General features: G+C 44.6%; 1 long non-coding RNA gene across 1 annotated transcript; it reads left to right on the top strand.

The window, feature by feature from the left end:
- The first annotated feature begins 3088 nt into the window (after positions 1 to 3088).
- On the top strand, positions 3089 to 11493 carry LOC145410312 (uncharacterized). The gene is made up of 3 exons (XR_013899265.1): positions 3089 to 3163; positions 4468 to 4684; positions 11357 to 11493. It is a non-coding gene; the product is annotated as an uncharacterized LOC145410312 (long non-coding RNA).
- Positions 11494 to 21523: the final 10030 nt, after the last annotated feature.

Raw genomic sequence — 21523 nt, 5'->3', positions numbered from 1 at the left:
ATGGAAGTGATTTGTTTGTGACTATCCCTTGCGGGTTTAAGGCGTCTGGCAATACTGTAGATGGATAGAGAGTTTCAAAAATGCATGGCAGTTGTAAAATGGTGGTGTGCCGTACCCAACTAAGCATCACCGGATTAGCAAGTGGAAAAGCAGGTGAATATACAATAATGAAAGTAGTAGAATCAGTTAGTTTCAGGAAAAGGTGAATATTGAATTTATCTCATTAAAACCAAGAAACAGTGTGCACCAAAGTGTGTGCTGAGTGAAGTATGGTATTCTTGCCAGCAGACTGGCAGAGTTCACCATCTAACCAAATCTCTCCCAGTAAATGGTACCATAATGTTAGTTTTTCATTTTCATTTTTTTCATTCATTTTTTTTCATCATCCAATCCTACATTGCCCCATGAGGAGCATAGGAGCCCGGGGCTAGGCAAAGATGAGAGTGGCCAGCCTCACTCATCCCTGAGTGGCATTACATGAGCATTGAACCCCAACCACACCTTGGATATAAACCTGCACCAGCTCAATCTGATTGGAGCACTGTAATTACCCACTAAACCACCAGGCACCAACAGTTGGTTATATGGTTACCTCCCAGCGTAGTTTTTTTTTTTTCCTTAATATGTGAACAGTAACTCTAGATGTATGGGCACACAGCATATTTTCCTTAGAGTGGTCCTTTTCACAGGCTGATATCTGAAAGCATCAGCCCGGTAAGGAAGGCACCAAGAAGGAGGCGCTGCAGATCTTGGCTCCTCTGATCACAACCTTATTACCTTAACCTGTCCTATCGCTCCAGTACGGCCTGCAGACCCTCCAGGGAAACGTTGTCTCTGGCATTTTGGAGCTGCGGACTGGGAGGCCCTCAGGCAGTACTTCTTTGATTTTCCCTGGAATGATTATTGCTTCCATGGCCGTGAGCCATCGAGTGTGCCTTGCGCATTACGGAGGTTATTCTCTCGGGCATGGAAGCATACATTCCTTTCTCATATCCTTTGACTAACGCAAGAAAGCCTTGGTTTAATCACGCTTGTTCTAATGCTGTCCGCAACAAGGAGAAGGCCTACAAAAGGTACCGGAGCCAACCCACCCCTGAATCACATAATCTTTACGTTTCTGCCCGGAATCGTGCTAAGTCTGTTCTTCGCTCTACTAAAAATAATTTCATCCATACTAAATGCTCTCAACTCTCCAACTCGAATTCTTCCCGCTCCTTCTGGCACCTTGCCAAAAATCTTTCTAACAACTTTACCTCATCATCCTTCCCTTCTCTTTTCTACTCTGATGGTTCTGTAGCTATTTCTTCTACTGATAAAGCAGATCTCTTCGCACAGACTTTCTCCTCCAATTCCACCTTAGACGATTCCGGTGCTGTTCCTCCATCACTTCCCCCCTCTGACTTCCTCATGGCTGACATTAAAATTTCTTCAGTTGATGTATTTTCTGCCATTACTGGCCTCAGTACTAACAAGGCATATGGGCCTGATGGGGTCCCTCCTGTTGTTCTCAAAAACTGTGCTTCTGTGCTTACACCCTGCCTAGGCAAACTATTTCGCCTTTGTCTGTCAACTTGTATCTTTCCTTCTTGCTGGAAGTTTGCTCTCATTCAGCCAGTCCCAAAGAAGGGTGACCACTCCCAACCCTCCAACTATCGTCCAATTGCTTTAACGTCCTGTATTTCAAAAGTTGTCGAGTCAATTCTCAATAGAAAAATTTTAAAGCATCTTTCCTATCACAACCTTCTTTCCGATCGTCAGTAAGGGTTCCGTCAGGGACGCTCCACTGGCGATCTTCTCACCTACCTTTCAGACTCCTGGTCATCCTCCTTTCGGGACTTTGGCGAAAGCTTTGCCATTGCACTTGACATCTCAAAGGCTTTCGATCGAGTCTGGCACAAATCTTTAATTTCCAAACTGCCCTCCTACGGTTCCTATCCTTCTATCTGTACCTTCATCGCTAGCTTCCTTTCTGGTCGTTCTATAGCTGCTGTCGTAGAGGGCCATCGTTCTTCTCCTAGATCTATCAACAGTGGTGTTCCTCAGGGCTCTGTCCTATCACCAACTCTCTTCCTTTTATTCATCAATGATCTTCTAAGCTGTACATCTAACCCTATCCACTCATACGCTGATGACTCCATCCTTCACCTTTCCATTCGGTTCCCGCAACGCCCATCTCAACAGTTACTTCAAGAAACAAGGGATGAGGCTATGGCACACCTAATGTCTGACTTGGCTCATATCTCTGACTGGGGTAAAAATAATATGGTTGTCTTTAATGCTTCTAAGACTCAGTTCTTACACCTATCAACCCGACAAAATCTTCCACAGGTATACCCACTAATGTTTAATAATATTCAGATTAATCCTGCATCATCCTTGAACATGCTTGGGGTTTCATTTACTCGGGACTTATCTTGGAAAGATCATATTACATCTCTTGTAAAATCTGCTTCCAAGAGATTGGGTGTGCTAAGCCGACTCCGCTCTTTCTTTACCCCTGCACAATTGTTGACTCTATACAGGGGTTTTATCCGCCCCTGTGTGGAGTACAACTCTCATGTGTGGGGAGGCTCCCCACATACAGCTCTTCTCAATAGGGTGGAGTCAAAGGCTTTTCGTCTCATTAACTCTCCTCCTCTTACTGACTCCCTTCAACCTCTGTCTCTTCGCCGCACTGTTTCATCTTTATCTCTTTTCTATCGCTACTTTAATGGTCACTGCTCCTCTGAACTGTCTGCTTGCATTCCTCCACCTCTACGACGGGCGCGTAGCACCCGTCTGGCAGCAAACTCTCATCCCTTTTCTGTCCAACTCTCTAATGCAAGAGCTAACCGTTACTCCCAGTCTTTCATTCATGCAACAGGTCAGCTCTGGAACTGTCTCCCTCTGTCTGTATTTCCTCCTGCCTATGATCTCCAGTCTTTCAAACGCAGTGTGTCCAGGCATCTCAAAATGATCGGATCTTGAATTTGGCTCTCTATTGTATTTTGTTTTTCTCTTGGAGGGAACTGTTACTGCGGGCTCATGGCCTTTGGTTCCTTCTTCCTCGCATAAAAAAAAAAAAATAAAAATAAAAAGTTATTATTGCTGGGAGATCCTGACGGGGGGAAGGGTGGTTGCCTGGACACCTGCATGAGGGGACCTTCGTGGATGGAGTGAGAAGGTGAGTGATGCTTAATTTGTACCTTACCCAGAATGAATGAGAATTACAAGGCTTGATGAATAAAAATATTGATGATAATGACATATGTATTTTCCTTTTTCTGGATCATAACTGCTCCATGTATAAGAGTGAGAAGAGAATTGATGGTGATGATACTGAATGGAGATTTGAGTGATGAGTTTTCCGTGAATGTTGGTGTGCATCAGGGGTCAGTCTTGAGTCCCATGTTGTTTATCATGGTACTTGAAGCCCTTTCACGTGACTTTAGAAACGGACTCCCGTGGGAGATGTTGTATGCTGATGATTTAGTTTTGATTACAGAGAGTGAAAGGAAGGCGGAGGAAAGATTTAGGAAGTGGAGAGATGGTATGGGGCACAAGGGCTTAAGGGTAAATGCAGATAAAACAAAAGTGATGATATCTAGGGTTGGTGGCAGTACTGTCAAAGACGAGGGAGAGTGGCCATGTGCAGTTTGCCACATGGGCTTGAGAAGTAATTCCATCTTGTGCGGTGTGTGTGATAAGTGGGTGCATAAGAGATGTAGTGGTATCAGAGTTAGACTGCGAGATAATGCTGATTTTATGTGTGCGGTGTGTCGGGGAAAACAGGTGGAGATTGTCAGACGTGAAAGGATTGAACTTGCTGCTGAGTCTCTTGAGTGTGTGGAAGAGTTTTGTTATTTGGGAGACATGTTATGTGCTGGTGGTGGGGCTGGAGCAGCTCTGTGGCTAGGGTGAGCAGTGGCTGGAAGAAGTTCAGGGAGCTGTTGCCTCTCCTGACATTGAGAGGACTCTCCCTCCATGCTTAAAGGTCTTTATATGTGACATGCATTAGGAGTGTAATGCTGTATGGTAGTGAGACCTGGGCTGTAAAGGAAGAGGATATTCGCAGGCTCAAACGCACAGAACTTACAATGATTAAGTGGATGTGCAGTGCATCCTTGAGTGTGAGGCCTGGGGGGCTAGGTTTACGATGGAAGAGTTAAGAGGTAGGATGGGGCTGGGGTGATGAGGAGGGGTAGATTGAGGTGGTTTGGGCATGTGGAGAGGATGGAGGTTGACAGTTTGGTGCAGAAAGTGAGAAATGTTAACGTTAGAGGTAGGGTTGTGAGAGGTAGGCAGAAAAACACCTTGGATGAAGTCATTGACTGTGACCTCAAGGATAAGGGACTGAATAGGGTGGCAGCTAGAGTTTGAGTTGCATGGAGAGCCGCCATTAGGTGACCAGGGATGATGCATGCAAGTGTGTTGGAGCCTTTAAAAAACAAAAATGATGATGATACTGATAATGATTTTTGTCGGCAGATGGAGGAGTGGATCCCAAGTCTCATCCTGCCATCTTGTTCTGACTTCAAGATTGGCTGGGTATGGATGGAACACGCTGACAGCCAACACATCAAAGTGGAAGATGATAGGGGAAACCTTTATTCTGCTGTGGACCAACGTGGGCTGCTGCTGTGATGATGATGGTGGACAGAATTGCAATAAATCTGCATCCATTCATCTCACAGTGATGTTAAAGGTAAACCAGATTTCTTTTCCATATCCTTTGTAGATGCAGGCCTGGTCAGTCAGTCACACCCCAAGAATATTTTTTACGCAAGGTATGGAGAGTGAGAGACTGATGAGGAGAGTGTATGTGAATGAGGTGGAGGGGGGGGGGAGACCAAGGTTGAGATGGAGGGATGGAGTGGAGAGGTACATGAGTAAGTGGGGTGTGAGCTGGGAGCAGGGCAGTGAAGTGGCAGGGGACAGGGCAACATGGAGGCGATTTGTTTGTGGCCACTTCTTATAGTATTAAGGCGTCTGGCAATAGATTGATAGGTAGATATGTCAGTCTAGCAAGGGCCCATGTGGTACGTCAGTTTAGCATCCTAGGAACTTTCAGGCATAAGGTTCTTCACCAGTTTAGCAAAGGCCAGTACGATGCCACACGTGTAGTGCTTCTGTATGTGTGAGAAGTAAGGTCTCTCTCTCTCTCTCTCTCTCTCTCTGTCTGTCTGTCTCTCTCTCTCTCTAAGGCTTGTACGATCGCACTTGTCTAGTGCTTCTGTATATATGTGAGAATTACGCTCTCTCTCTCTCTCTCTCTTTCTTTCTTACAGGAGTCTTTGTAGCCTCTCTTCTGTAGTGATTTACTGATGCATACAGCAGGATAATATTTTTCATGTATGCTGTTTATACCATCTTAATCCTGTATCAGAATAGTCTGCATCATCATTATCATCATCATCATCATTATCATCATCATCATCATTATCATCATCATCATCATCATTATCATCATCATCAGCATCACCATCATCATCATCACCCCATACCTCTTTTCCTACCCTTGGATGGGGGGAGTGAGGTAGGGAGTAGAGAGTCAGAAATAAAAAGTGAAGGAGAGAATGGAGAATGAAAGACTGACTAAGAGAGTGTATGTAGGTGAAGTGGAGGGAGGGAGAGGGAGAGGGAGACCGAGGATGACGTGGAGGGATGGAGTTGAGAGGTCTGTGAGGGAGGGGGGAGTGAGTTGTGGGGAGGGGAGTCAAATGGTGGGTGACAGAGCGACTTGGAGGCATTTTGTCTGTGGCCACCCTTTGCGGGATTAGGGCGTTGGGCTATAGATAGATAGATAGTGTGCAGTTGAATGGGGCACACTTACAAATCAAGGCCTTGACTTGAGTAACATTAATTCACATGGTATTTACAACCCCAGGCTCATTTGAATATAAACCCTTCCTCCTCAGTCTGCCATCGTCCTTTTGGGGATATAGAAGAAAGTGAGGAATGTTTGTTTAACCAGGCAGGGGAGCCACCTGTTTTTTTCATGGCGTAAAAATGGATATTGTGATGTAATGTAATCTATAATGTAATTTGCTCAAATATAAAACATCCCAGTGAACATATCTGCATAAAACAGAGGTTAATGATATGGTATGGTATATGTTTGAGATGGAGGGATGGAGTGGAGAGGTATATGAGAGAGGGGGGTGTGAGATGGCAGCAGGGCAGTGAAATGGCGGGGGACAGGGCGACATGGAGGCGATTTACTCTAATATAAAAATGACACCGTGTTTGCACCTAAAGAATTCCTGTATTGGGGTTGGCCGAGGTACAGCTGATATTCTCAGTGTACTGGAAGCCAAACCAAAAGCCTGTCTATCTATCTATCTATTGCCAGATGCCTTAATCCCATAAGGGGTGGCCACAAACAAATCACCTCCATGATGCCCTGTCCCCCACCATTTCACTGCCCTGCTCCCAGCTCACCCCCCCCCCCTCTCATATACCTCTCCACTCCATCCCGCCATCTCATCCTTGGCCTCCCCCTCCCTGTCCCCCCTTCTACCTCACATTGTCAGGCCATGTGGATAAAAATTGTTATAATATGCTGGGTAAATAACTAAGGAAGAGATGTTATTAAATCTCCAAAGGCCCTTAGAATGTGGCCGTGAGTAGCATAGGTGTTAGGGTCGTATTAAAACTGCGTGTGTGACAGTGTGGACAAGCGTGCAGTGTTTGGCAGTGTGGACAAGCGTGCAGTGTTTGGCAGTTACTTCTTGCAGCAGGAGACCAGGACTGAACATCTGACTTACCTTACAATACCATACCATACCATACCTTACCATACCATACCATACCATACCATACCATACCATACATACCATACCATACCATACCATACCATACCTTACCATACCATACCTTACCATACCATACCTTACCATACCATACCTTACCATACCATACCATACCATACCATACCTTACCATACCATACCATACCATACCATACCATACCTTACCATACCATACCATACCATACCTTACCATACCATACCATACCTTACCATACCATACCATACCATACCATACCATACCATACCTTACCATACCATGCCTTACCATACCATACCATACCATACCATACCTTACCATACCATACCATACCATACCATACCATACCATTCCTTACCTTACCATACCATACCTTACCATACCATACCATACCATACCATACATACCATACCATACCATACCATACCATACCATACCATACCTTACCATACCATACCATACCATACCTTACCATACCTTACCATACCATACCATACCATACCATACCTTACCATACCATACCATACCATACCATACCATACCTTACCATACCATACCATACCATACCATACCATACCATACCCATAGCTCCTGTAAGTGGTAACATTCTTCTCATCCAGTATCAAGAGTTTTTTGGGAGATTTAGTGAAACAGATGTTTGACCAGAATTTTTAGATGTTAGGTAGATCTCACACACTCATCTTTAATGTCAGGACCATCTTGCCTAGCCCCGGGCTCCTGCGCTTCTCATGGGGCAGCACAGGATTGGGTGATGGATGGATAGATCAGTGTTTTGCAACAGTTCAGGGCAACGTTGTGCGTTTGGTTATTGTGTGAGAGTTGATATGTATTTGACTTCCATGGTTACTGCAAAGGATTTCTCATTCAACACCTGTTTCAACCACTCATATACAGTACCTCAGTATAGCTGAAAGCTTACTCTTAATTCTTCATTCTCCTCATCTGTCTGTCTATCTGTAGCCTGATGCCATAATCCCATAAGGGGTGGCTGTTTGTCTTTGAGTTGTTTTACGGGGAGGGGCACTAACCCTCCACCAACCCACTTGCTGATATGTAGGGAACATGTGTGGGTTGATTATATGGTTACCACCCAGCGTTGTAAATGATTTCCTGACTTACAGGAAACCATTAGGCTTGTTACTCAGTGTAAAGCCACCTGATAGGGAAACAGGTGTAATAACAAGTAACAGGAAAGATGAGAGAAATGGGAAGAGAGGAGGGCAGACACAGAAAAAGAATGATAAATGTGAAGGAAGAAGTAGGCAGCACAACATCAAGTGAGTGGATGATGGTGGTCACCGCCTACCACCGTTCTCTTGGTGTGGGATAAAATAAGTACAGTAGAGCAAACTAATGCAGGCATATCATTTATATTATAATCAATTTTGTGGCAGCACCAACAGACCCCTCCATATATGACATACAGCAGTGCAGGGTGTTGCCAATTTCCTGCCATAACACTGTCTGTGCAAAACAAATAAAAATAATTCCAAAGCTTATTTTGTGTGGATGGGATGGAGTGGAGAGGTATATGAGAGAGGGGGGTGTGAGCTGGGAGCAGGCCAGTGAAATGGCGGGGGACAGGACGACATGGAGGCGATTTGTTTGTGGCCACCCCTTACGGGATTGAGGCGTCTTGCAGCAGATAGATGGGTAGATTATTTTCTATATAGTGCACATCACATGTTTGGTCCTCCCTTGGAAAGCTTATTGTATTTAGCATCTTGTTCCAGAGTTCTTTCTGTAATCTATCCATCTGTCTATCTATCTATAGCCCGACGCCGTAATTTCACAAAGGGTGGCCGTAGACAAAACGCCTCCAAGTTGCTCTGTCACCCACCATTTGACTGCCCTCCCTCCAACTCACTCCCCCCTCCCTCATCCTCCATTCTCTCCACATGTCCAAACCACCTCAGTGTTGTTCTCTTTCTGTAAACACTAATATTTTATAATGTCAGTAATGTCGCCAGGGTTAACCAAATGTATAAAACAGCAGTAGACAAAATTTGAACATGTTACTTACCCAGGTCAGCTCTGGAACTGTCTCCCTCTGTCTATATTTCCTACTTCCTATGACCTCCAGTCTTTCAAACGTAGTGTGTCCAGGCATCTCGAAATGAACAGATCTTGAATTTGGCTCTCTTTTGTGTTGTTTTTGTTTTTTCTTGGAAGGAACGGTTTGCGGGCTCCTGGCCTTTGGTTCCTTCCTCCTTGCATTACAACAAAAAAATTATTGCTGTTTCTTGTGCTGATGTCCCAGCTGTGATCACTGACATGTGCTACTTCAGGGGTATTGCCCAGGGATTCCCCAGAATAAATACAACTTCTATCTATCTATCTATTGCCAGACGCCTCAGTCCCATAAGGGGTGGCCACAAACAAATCGCCTCCATGTTGCCCTGTTCCCCACCATTTCACTGCCCTGCTCCCAGCCCACTCCCCCCTCCCTCATATACCTCTCCACTCCATCCCTCCATCTCATCCTTGGTCTCTCCCTCCTGCTCCCCCCCTCCACCTCACTCACATACACTCTCCTTGTTAGTCAGGCGCTAATAATAGATGGTATAAATACAACATAGCATTTAATTAACCTGTGATGTAGGCAGCTGTGTTCAGTGGGATGTTTTATATGTTATCCTACACCATGGTCTGGGTTAGATAAAGCTGAAATAAATTCTCTTACAGTTAATTTTGTAGTAAACCATTATTATCATGGATATGTGGTAGGTGGGGGCGCTCACCATCCACTCACTCAGTGTAGTGCTGCTCTTGGGTGTCTGCCCTTTCCTCTCCTCCATCCTTCTTTCGTGTCTTCCTCTTCTGTCTTTCTTTCCTTCATCCTTTCCTTTTCCTTCTGCCTGTGGGTGACTCTACACTGAGTGTCAAGCCAAATGGTATCCTATACACCAGAAACCATTTACTACGCTGGGTGGTAACCATATAACCAAATTTTGGCACCTGGTGGTTTAGTGGGTAATTAAGGCGCTCCAGTCGGATTGAGCCTATGCAGGTTTATATCCAAGGGGTGGTTGGGGTTTATTGCTCACGTAATGCCACTCAGGGATGAGTGAGGCTGGTCACTGTCATCTTAAAAGTCAGAACCAACTTGCCTAGCCCCGGGCTCCTACGCTCCTCATGGGACAACGTAGGATTGGATGATGGATGGATGGCTTGTCATGGATGTTCTACACTGACACTGAGGCTACACATACATGCAGACATAGTTGCCCAATACAGACAGAATGCCAGCAGGTGGTTGAGTGAGGCTGACTGTATGGAGAACAATTTGGGACAATAAAAAATGAGAGACTGACGAGGAGAATGTATGTGAGTGAGGTGGAGAGGGGGAGAGAGAGGGGGAGGCCAAGGATGAGATGGAGGGGTGGAGTGGAGAGGTATATGGAGAGGAGGGTGTGAGCTAGGAGAAGGGCAGTGAAATGGTGGGGGACAGGGCGACATGGAGGTGATTTGATTGTGGCCACCCCTTACGTGATTAAGGCGTCTGGGAATTGATAGATAGATAGATAGAAAAAAGCCCATGGATCTTATTGCAAGCTTCTACCAAAAATGGCCATCCCTCTGGCCTTTCTTTGCTACTGTCTGTACAGGTATACCTCGATATACGATGCCCCTGGATGCCATACCCCGGCTTAGCAATGGGGGTAAAAATACTGTACCAACATACCCTGCCTAACGATGGCCAGTCCCCAGTATAACGATGGGTATTATTTTTTTACCAATTTTTATGATATTTTAGACTAAAATTTTGTGTTTAGGTTGATTTATAAACTGTTTTTAGATTAATGTGTTTTAGCCGTAGGTGGGGTGAACATTGTCATTTTGGGGTACAGTTTACTAAGTTTGATTTTTTCCAGACTTATATTTGGCAATTTTTATCTTTTATTTGTTGGTTTTAATGAGTTATTTACAGGTGTTAGGCTTAGGTTAGCTTCTTTTACAGCTGTTAGGCCATTAGATTGGCATTAAACTTGTTTTTGGACTCATTTGGGTGGGTTTAGGACTTGGTTGGGGGGGAAACTCAAGGCTCAGAAACGCATCCCATTACTTTACATGTTAAATCTACTCCGATGTACGATAGCCCGCCTAACAATGGGTTCTTACTTAACCAGTTGCATCATTAAACTGGGGTATACCTGTATTTCCTACTGTCTTTCGCTGTCTTTATTTCCTACTTTCTTCCCCTGTCTGCATTTCCTACTGTCTTCCTCTGTCTGCATTTCCTACTGTCTTCCTCTGTCTGCATTTCCTACTGTCTTCCTCTGTCTGCATATCCTACTGTCTTCCTCTGTCTGCATTTCCTTCTGTCTTCCTCTGTCTGCATTTCCTACTGTCTTCCCCTGTCTGCATTTCCTACTGTCTTCCTCTGTCTGCATTTCCTGCTGCTTTCTTCTGTCTTTATTTCTGTTTTACCCTGTTTGCATTTCCTGCTGTCATCCTCCGTCTTCATTTCCTACTGTCTGTCCTCCAAATGTAAGGCCAGCACTGAACAGACCCAGTCCCCAAGTTGACAAAGGCTGGCTGTTGATATTACGTTTCTCTTTCCACAGTGACACCATCAGCAAGGCCTTGAAGCAGCTGCCAGTCAAATTTACCTGCCAGGGTGTTGGTGAGGCCTGGCTGGACTGGTGGTGGTGGCACAATACACTCTGGCTGCCTACAGGGTCATCTGGGGCAGCAGTTTTTAACCTGGGGTGATAGTGTCCTGAGGGGGCGCTGAAAGCAGTATTAAGGGCTGCTGGAAAATGCTGTATTATTATTATTATTATTTTAGTGGTTTTGCTTAGTATTGGCATCCTTGATGTTTTAATTTTGGAGATTGTTTAAAATAAATTGGTCAAGCTGTACTTCCCTTTACTTTACAGTACTTTATCCTTGTAGTTGTGAAGCAGCTGTAGTGCCAGTACCAGATGCTGTAGTGCCAGTACCAGATGCTGTAGTGCCAGTACCAGATGCTGTAGTGCCAGTACCAGATGCTGTAGTGCCAGTACCACATGCTGTAGTGCCAGTACCACATGCTGTAGTGCCAGTACCACATGCTGTAGTGCCAGTACCTGATGTAATGGTGCTGCACTAACACCACACTACAAGGGCTGCTGATGCTGGAATAGGTCAAGAAACACTGACCTGGCAAGTAGGCTGGACAACAGGTTAGACAGCAGGCCGGATACCAGGCTGATGTATCCTATTACTACTACTGCTACTATGACTACAAAAGCAAAAGCTACTAGTTACAGCTACAATAAACTACTATTACAACTACAACAAACTACTACTACTATTACAACTACAACAAACTACTACTACAACTACAATACAAAAAAACTAAATAAGAATAATGCTGTACCTCCACCACAACCACTACTACTACTACTACTAGCACACCACCACTATTGCTACTACTACTACTACTACCACCACCACACCACGACCACCACTACTATTACTACCACACCACCACCACTACTACTACCACCACCACCACACCACAACCACCACTACTATTACTACCACACCACCACCACCACCACCACTACTACTACTACTACCACCACCACCACCACCACCACCACTACTACTATACTACTGCAACTACTACAACTGCCCCACCATCACCACCCCTATTACTATACTACTACCACTACTACTACCCCACCACCATCACCACTACTACTGTACTACTGCTATTACTATTGCTGCTGCTGCTGCTGCTACTACTACTACTACCACCACCACCACCACTACTACTGCTTCTAGTACCACCACCAGGTCCACCACTACTACTATTGCTACTACCACAACCACCACCACTACTACTGCTGCTACTACTACTACTAGCACCACAACCATCACCACAACTACTGCTACTACAACTACCACTATCATTACTACTACTACTACTACTGCTGCTGCTACTTCTATCACCATCACCACCACTACCACTACTACTACTACTACCGGTACTACTACTGCTACTACCCCTGCTACTGCTACTACTACCAGCATCTCAACCACCACCACCATTACTACTACTACAACTACTACTACTATTATTACCACCACCATCACCACTACTACTGCTACTAGTATTACATATACTACTACTACCACCACCTCCACTACTCCACCACCACCATTACTACTACTACTACTGCTACTACTACTACTACTACTGCTACTGCTTCTACTAACACCACCACTACTACTACTACAACTACTACTATTGCTTCTACTACCACCTCCGCCACCACCACCACTACTACTACTACGTAGTACTACTACTACTGCCACCACCACCACCACCACCACTACGACTACTACTACTGCCACCACCACCACCACCACCACTACTACGATTACTACTACTACTACTACTACTACTGCTACCACCACTACTACTACTACTACTACTACTGCTACTGTTTCTACTACCACCTCCACCACTACTACTACTACTACTGCTTCTACTACCACCTCCACCACCACCACCACTACTACCACTACTACTACTACTACTACTACCAGTACTACTACTACTGCTACTGCTTCTTCTACCACCTTCACCACTACTATTACTACTGCCACCACCACCACCACCACCACCACTACTACTACTACTACTACTACTACTGCCACCACCACTACTACTACTACTACTACTACTGCCACCACCACTACTACTACTACTACTACTACTCCCACCACCACTACCATGGTCGGGGTTGGGATGCACACCAGCAGAGATAAACAAAAATGTGATATTTCAGGTGAATATCATCAACCCAGACGACTAAATTAGCGCTGGGAGTATGGAGGGTGAGAGACTAACTAGGAGAGTGTATGTGAATGAGGTGGAGGGGGAGGAGAGCGAGAAGACCGAGGAAGACACGGAGGGATGGAGGAGGGAGGTATAGTTTGAGGGATGGGGTGAAAGTGGGAGGGATGGAGGATGAGACTAACTAGGAGTGTATGTGAGATGGAGGAGGAGAGATGGATTTTTTTTTTTTTTTTTTTTTTGCCTAACGACCATTGAGGCCGAAGCCTCTGGTCATTAAGGCAAATATATATATATGTATATATATTGATACATATATACATATATATACAAACATATATATATACATACATACATACATACACACATCCATGCATATGAACATACACACTTTCATGCACACGTACATATATATATAATAATTTTTATTTTATTATTTTTTTGTAGTTTTATTTTTATTATTTTTATTTATTTTTTATATTTTTAACCTTATATTACTAATAATCAAAAATACCTAATCTAAAGACCCTAAAACTAACCACCTAACAGACAAATCGCTAACCTATACTAAATCCTAAGAGACAAATAACTAGACCTACACTAATGGTAAAAAAGCCTCGACCAAGAGAACACCATCGACTGCAGATATGTAATGCTTTTCTACATGACATACCTGCACTCATCACCTGATGACTGTCAGTCGAGGCACAACCTAATATAGGGGACATCAATATATTAAAGGGAACCAGACGAGTCAGGAACATTTCCATATACGTCAGCTGTCGTCCCTAATTAGAATAACTTAAGCAAGATAATATAATGTATTTACATAATTTATACAAAAATTGAAGAACCTCGCCCAGCAGACTACCATCGACTGCAAGTGCCCAATACCTTCCTATATTGCACACTTGCACTCATCAGCTGGTGACTGTCAGGCGAGGAATTTGGCTTAATGTAGGGGACATCTATATTAGAAATAGATCGGTGGGAGGAGGAACTATTTAAAATATGTCAACTGTCAACCCTAATTAATATTACAATATATACATATTTACTGTTCATAAAAACCATAACCACACAGTAAAAAAGTCACATCACTCTGATCAGTGCGGTCTCTCTCAAGAAAGCCATCAATTTATCAGTCATAACAATGTCCCCATCACCCAGGATGGTGAAAAGGGTGAAGGGGACGTCAACTGCGCCGCAGTAATTCATAAGTGAAGCGCCTTCACGAATAAATCGCCGACAGCGCAGGATGATATGACTGATAGATAACACCGCATTACAGATGTCACAGTGCGGTGGGAAGCGTCTTTCCATATAAGGTTTTATGTGGGTTAAAACGGTGGCATTCAGCCGTAGCCGTGCCAACACTTTTTCTTCTAGGCGACTGGGACGGTTGGCAGTGTCCCAGTCGCCCAGGTACGGCTTACAAGTTGGAATATTTAGTCTGGTCCACTGACCTTGCCACAGAAGATTTATTGATTTCTTTCCGAGAGATAGACTCGACCGTAGATCACGAGGAACGTCCCAAGTCTCCTCGAGCTCCACAGCCGACTTTGCAAGTAAGTCAGCCTGCTCATTGCCGTAGATACGACAATGACCAGGCACCCAGATCAGCGTGAATGACTTGTTGCATGAATGCAACTTATTAACGATGCGGCCCTGGATCTCATGAGAGTCCGTAGTGCAAGATGCAATTGCCTGAAGGGCTGATTTTGAATCTGAAAATATGACAAATGAGTCATGTCTAGAATTGAGAGCATAGTCTATGGCTTTGTCAATAGCAAAAAGTTCTGAAGTAAACACAGATGTATGAGTCGGCAACCGATACCTGAGAACACATTCAGTCGACCACACACTTGCACCCACACATTCACTCGACTTGGAGCCGTCGGTGTACAATTGATGGGACCCCAAGTGACGAACAATGATCTTACGAAACAAGTGGTGGACCTCCGCCTCCGGCGCCTTGGCCTTTGGTGCTGGGAGCCATGTAACATCGACTGTAAAGCCGGGTGGCTCCCAAGGCGCTATATTTTTAAGCACCAACTTGTCACAGTCACTGGGGTCCACATCAAGCTCCTGAGTCAGTAAGTGGAGGCGAGCGGCAAGTGGCCGACGCACCCCCCGCAGAAGGTGGTGGTATTGACGCAGGGGGGTACAGGCCACATTGCCGATATTACTTTTTCTTAATGTCCTTACACCATAGGACAAGGCCAGGTGGTCACGGCGAATACGGAGGGGAGGCACATTCGCCTCCACTTCCATACGAGCTACACGGGTACACCGGACAGCTCCAAGACACATTCGCAAACATTTATTCTGTAACACATCCAATCCTTTCAGCGTGGCATCGGATGCCGAGCCATACATCTGTGCGCCATAGTCTAGCTTCGATCGAATAAGGGACTTATACACCATTAATAAAGATTTTCTGTCGGCACCCCAGGTAGTACCCGCTAGGTACTTGAGGACATTTAACGGTTTATCACAACGAGCAAGCAAAGTATTAACGTGAAGTTTAAAATTCATTCTACGATCAAAATGTATTCCTAAAAATTTTACAGAATTTTGAAAAGGTACCGCCTGATTATCCAAAGTTAAGCACAAATTAGGTACGTTACGATTAGTGAAAACTATAGCGGCACACTTACGTACGGAAAACTTAAATCCCCACTGCAAGGCCCATTGGTGGACGGAGTCAAGGGCTGCTTGAATTCGCCCAGCCGAAAATTGTGCATTACGGGAAGAGTGCCATATTGCACAATCGTCAGCGTAGAGTGAGTATTTAAGATTCCTAGGGATGGGAGCTGATGACAGAATATCATTGATCATAATACTAAATAAAGTAGGACTAAGCACACTTCCCTGTGGCACCCCGTTTTCCTGGATAAATATATCCGATGTTACGTTACGGGGCAATTTGACAGAGAAAGTTCTGTCCCTTAAGAAATTTGAAATAAAAACAGGCAAATTTCCTCTTAAACCATAAGCATAGAGCTTCATTAGTATACCGTGTCGCCAGGTCATGTCATAGGCTTTATGGATGTCCAAGAACACCCCTATCATGAATTCTTTATTGGCAAATGCCTCTGCAATACAATGCTCCAAATTCATTAAATGATCTAGTGAACTTCTGTATTTACGGAAGCCACATTGTTGATCATTTAACAAATTCTTCGACTCTAAAACAAAAAGAAGCCTATTGTTAACCATACGTTCCATGACCTTACATAGACAAGAAGTCAACACAATAGGACGAAATGAAGTGGGATTCATAAGACGACCAGCCTCTTTGGGTATCGGTATGACGTGCGCAAAGTGCCATGAGTTTGGGAACGTTCGAGACGCCCAAATCTCATTGTACAATGCTAACATCTTAATCAGGTTGTCCTGATTAAGATGCTGGATCATACCGTACGTGATGGTGTCTGGTCCAGGGCTGGTGTCTTTACAGGATTTAAGGGCAAGGAGCAGTTCATCTAGCGTAAACTCTTGGTTGTACGGGGAGTTTACGTCTTCTTTGGCAAAGTCTAATATCTGTAGCTCAGCCGTGCGTTTATGATGTTGGAAACGCGGGTCATAATTGGCTGAGCTACTTACATGAGAAAAACTCCTGGCGAGGATGTTAGCAACGTCCACGGGCTCGTCATAGATGTTATTATTTACTTGCAAGGTGGTAATGGGGAAATATGGGCCTTTATTATTTAATATTCTTATGGTGGACCAGACTTTACGTAATGGTGTTGTACGAGTCACCGTGGACACAAAGGACCGCCAGGAGTCACGTTTGGCCCTTCTTATTATTTTCCTTGCCCCAGCCCGTGCTTGTTTGTATGCAATAAAATTTTTCTCAGTGGGCTGACTATCAAAAATCCTGTATCTCCTATTGCGTTTTCTTAATCCCTGTCGGCAATCCGGCGTCCACCAATGTGCTCTATGCTTCGCATGAACTGTAGAAGTCTTGGGAATAGCAGCCTCAGCTGCGTGTAATATGGATTGGGTTATATTTTCGACCTTAACATCTATGGTCTCCCCAGATATATCTAAATTGGCGATCCTTGAGAAGGATCCCCAATCTGCTTTCTTATAGTTAAATTTTGGAGGTGGAGGGTCCGAAATGATGTCGCGTGTATAAGAAAGACAGATGGGTAAATGATCACTTCCCAAGGAGTCGTCGTAAGGGTCCCATGAGAGATCTTGATGTATACCAGGGGAGGCCAAAGATAAGTCAATGGCCGAAAAGTTACCAGTACGATCATCTACACGAGTCGCTCTACCATCGTTCAGAAGACAGAGGTTGGACTGTAGTATTAGGTCGGCTACTTGCTCCCCACGACCATCGATCCTCAAGCTACCCCATTGATAGTGATGGGCGTTAAAATCGCCCAACACTAACTTATTTCCAGGCAGGTGTTCCACTAGTGAATTTAAAGCATCACTATCAATGGGGCCATGTGGAGGACAGTACAGAGAGCAAATAGACAGATACGTGTTATTAAATTTTACTCTGCACGCGACCGCTTCCAGAGTAGAATTTAGAATCACTTCCGTTTGTGGGTGTGATTTGTGTGTGTAAATGGCAACTCCGTGACCTTCATATATTCTATACGAGTAGTAGTGTTTGAACTGTGGAGGATCAGGACGATCCTCCAGGCGCGTCTCCTGTAAACAAACAACGTCTGGCCTGTGTATAGAAAGCAAGATTGCTATATTGTGTAACTTATTCCCAATACCTCTACAATTCCACTGTAGTATAGTGAATGCGGCGGTTTAAGATTTTCGTTGGGGGCCAGTGTGCTTTGTCTTTTTTTGTCGCCCGCCGGCAGGCGAGCGACTACCGGGGGACCTATCCCGGTGCTTGTTAATGGAAACCTCCATATTATCATCAATAACTAGGTTCCCAGCCTCCCCCGAGGAAGAGCTAACCTTTCTCTCCCTCGCTGGAGTAGGAACCGGAAGGACATGAGGACCTGACTATTTCGTGAGGGTGGTCATGTTATTCTTAGTAGGCTTGTCAGGCTTCGTTTTAGGCCGTACTGATGAAGAGGCAGCAGCAGCCTGAGAGTAAGTTGAAGCTTTAGGGATGTCAGTGAGAGAGTTGGAACGGACAGGAGGTCGAGATGGAGATGTACTGTGAGCGGCAGGAGGGAGAAAGACAGGGTCAGTCTGGGTCTCTACAGAGCACATCACAGGACGGGACATTACCGCCGAAGCATAGGACCTATTCGGCGTGGGAGTTGCATGCAACTCCTTCACCATTTTCCTAGCTTCGTAATAGGAAATGCCCTCAGTTGCCTTCACTGTGCAGACTTCCTTCTCCTCCTTCCACTTGGGACAATCCCTAGAGGAAGTGGAGTGAGCGCCCTTGCAGTGAAAGCAACAGACCGTCTCAGATGTACAATGTTCCGCATCATGACCCTGTCTTGCACACTTGCCACACACTGGCTGGGAAGCCCGACAAGTCTTCGAACCATGCCCATACAACTGGCATTTCAAACAACGGAAAGGGTTAGGGATGTATGGTCGAACGTGAATGATTTCATAACCAACTTTGACTTGACTAGGTAGAGAAATTTTGGCAAATGTCAAGATAATAGTTGCTGTCTTCGTCCTTATGCCTTCCGAATAACGAGTTATGAATTTAGCTTCAATTACATCTTGCTGCGCCAATTCTTGTACGATTTCGTCCTCGCTCATCACCATGAGATCCCTGCAAGTGACAACACCCTTGCAAGAATTCATGGAGACTGGGATTTTGGCTTCGACATCGTAACAGTGGAATTTACGCAGTTTCAGCAAATCTCTCACTTGTGACGAGTTAACAGTTTTTACCAGGAGATCTCCGTTAGCAAGTTTTTCACTTGTTCGACTTCTCCTGCACAGTGGTCAATCACCTTCTTGATAAGGAAGGGATTGAGACTGGACAGGGGAGTCGAACCTAGAGCATGGATAATGACGAACGTGGCATTGTCAACAGGAACGTCAAGTGGGGCACGAGTTTGGCGTCCGTCAGTCTGGGGGTGGTCAGTCTGGTCGTTACATTCGTCAGGACCACCTCCCCCCCTGAAGGGGGGGGAGGCAGCAGGGGCGTCCGTCATAGCAACCACTTCCCCCTCACGGGGGAAGTGGGAAGAAGGAGAAAAACAAGCAAGGGACAAGGTACCTGGGAAAGACACACCTAGTCTGAGATTACCCTCTCAAACCACTCTCGGGAGGACGCGCCCGTGTATAACTCACACCCCAGAGCGATCAGTGGGGGGTACACTCCAGAGGTGAGTAAGCAAAGGCAATCTCAGGAAACAGATATAGACACTTACTATATCTCTAAAGGGCTGGGAGGAGAATTAGTACTAGCTAACCTAACTCTTAATCGCTTTATTTACAAAACTAATGCCGGTGGGGCAGCCCTGAAAGCTAGAGGGGAGCCAGAAAAACACGTCCGAACTCCCCACGACCATGCATCAAAGTCGAGAGATGGATTTTTTTTTTTTTTTTTTTTTTTTTTTTTTTTGCCTATCGACCATTGGGGCCGTAGCCCCTGGTCATTAAGGCAAAATATATATATGTATATATATTGACATATATACACATATATATACGAACATATATATATACATACATACATACACACATCCATGCATATGAACATACACACTTTCATGCACACGTACATATATATATAATAATTTTTATTTTATTATTTTTTTGTAGTTTTATTTTTATTATTTTTATTTATTTTTTATATTTTTAACCTTATATTACTAATAATCAAAAATACCTAATCTAAAGACCCTAAAACTAACCACCTAACAGACAAATCGCTAACCTATACTAAATCCTAAGAGACAAATAACTAGACCTACACTAATGGTAAAAAAGCCTCGACCAAGAGAACACCATCGACTGCAGATATGTAATGCCTTTCTACATGACATACCTTCACTCATCACCTGGTGACTGTCAGTCGAGGCACAACCTAATATAGGGGACATCAATATATGAAAGGGAACCAGACGAGTCAGGAACATTTCCATATACGTCAGCTGTCGGCCCTAATTAGAATAACTTAAGCAAGATAATATAATGTATTTACATAATTTGTACAAAAAGTGAAGAACCTCGCCCAGCAGACCACCATCGACTGCAAGTGCCCAATACCTTCCTATATTGCACACTTGGACTCATCAGCTGGTGACTGTCAGGCGAGGAACTTGGCTTAATGTAGGGGACATCTATATTAGAAATAGACCAGTGGGAGGAGGAACTATTTAAAATATGTCAACTGTCAACCCTAATTAATATTACAATATATACATATATACCGTTGATAAAAACCATAACCACACAGTAAAAAAGTCACATCATTCTGATCAGTCCGGTCTCTCTCAAGAAAGCCATCAATTTATCAGTCATAACAATGTCCCCATCACCCAGGATGGTGGAAAGGGTGAAGGGGACGTCTGCTGCACCGCAGTAATTAATAAGTGAAGCACGTTCACGAATAAATCGCCGACAGCGCAGGATGATATGACTGATAGATAACACCGCATCACAGATGTCACAGTGCGGTGGGAAGCGTCTTTCCATATATGGTTTTCTGTGGGTTAAAACGGTGGCATTGAGCCGTAACCGTGCCAACACTTTTTCTTCTAGGCGACTGGGACGGTTGGCGGTGTCCCAGTCGCCTAGGTACGGCTTACAACTTGGAATATTTAGTCTGGTCCACTGACCTTGCCACAGAAGATTTATTGATTTCTTTCCGAGAGATAGACTCGACCGTAGATCACGAGGAACGTCCCAAGTCTCCTCGAGCTCCACAGCCGACTTTGCAAGTAAGTCAGCCTGCTCATTGCCGTAGATACGACAATGACCAGGCACCCAGATCAGCGTGAATGACTTGTTGCATGAATGCAACTTATTAATGATGCGGCCC

This window comes from Coenobita brevimanus, chromosome 10 (genome assembly GCF_032717465.1).
Source record: "Coenobita brevimanus isolate Jiangsu-jjx chromosome 10, ASM3271746v2, whole genome shotgun sequence".
NCBI lineage: Eukaryota > Metazoa > Arthropoda > Malacostraca > Decapoda > Coenobitidae > Coenobita > Coenobita brevimanus.
This window is presented reverse-complemented; position numbering and strand designations above follow the sequence as displayed.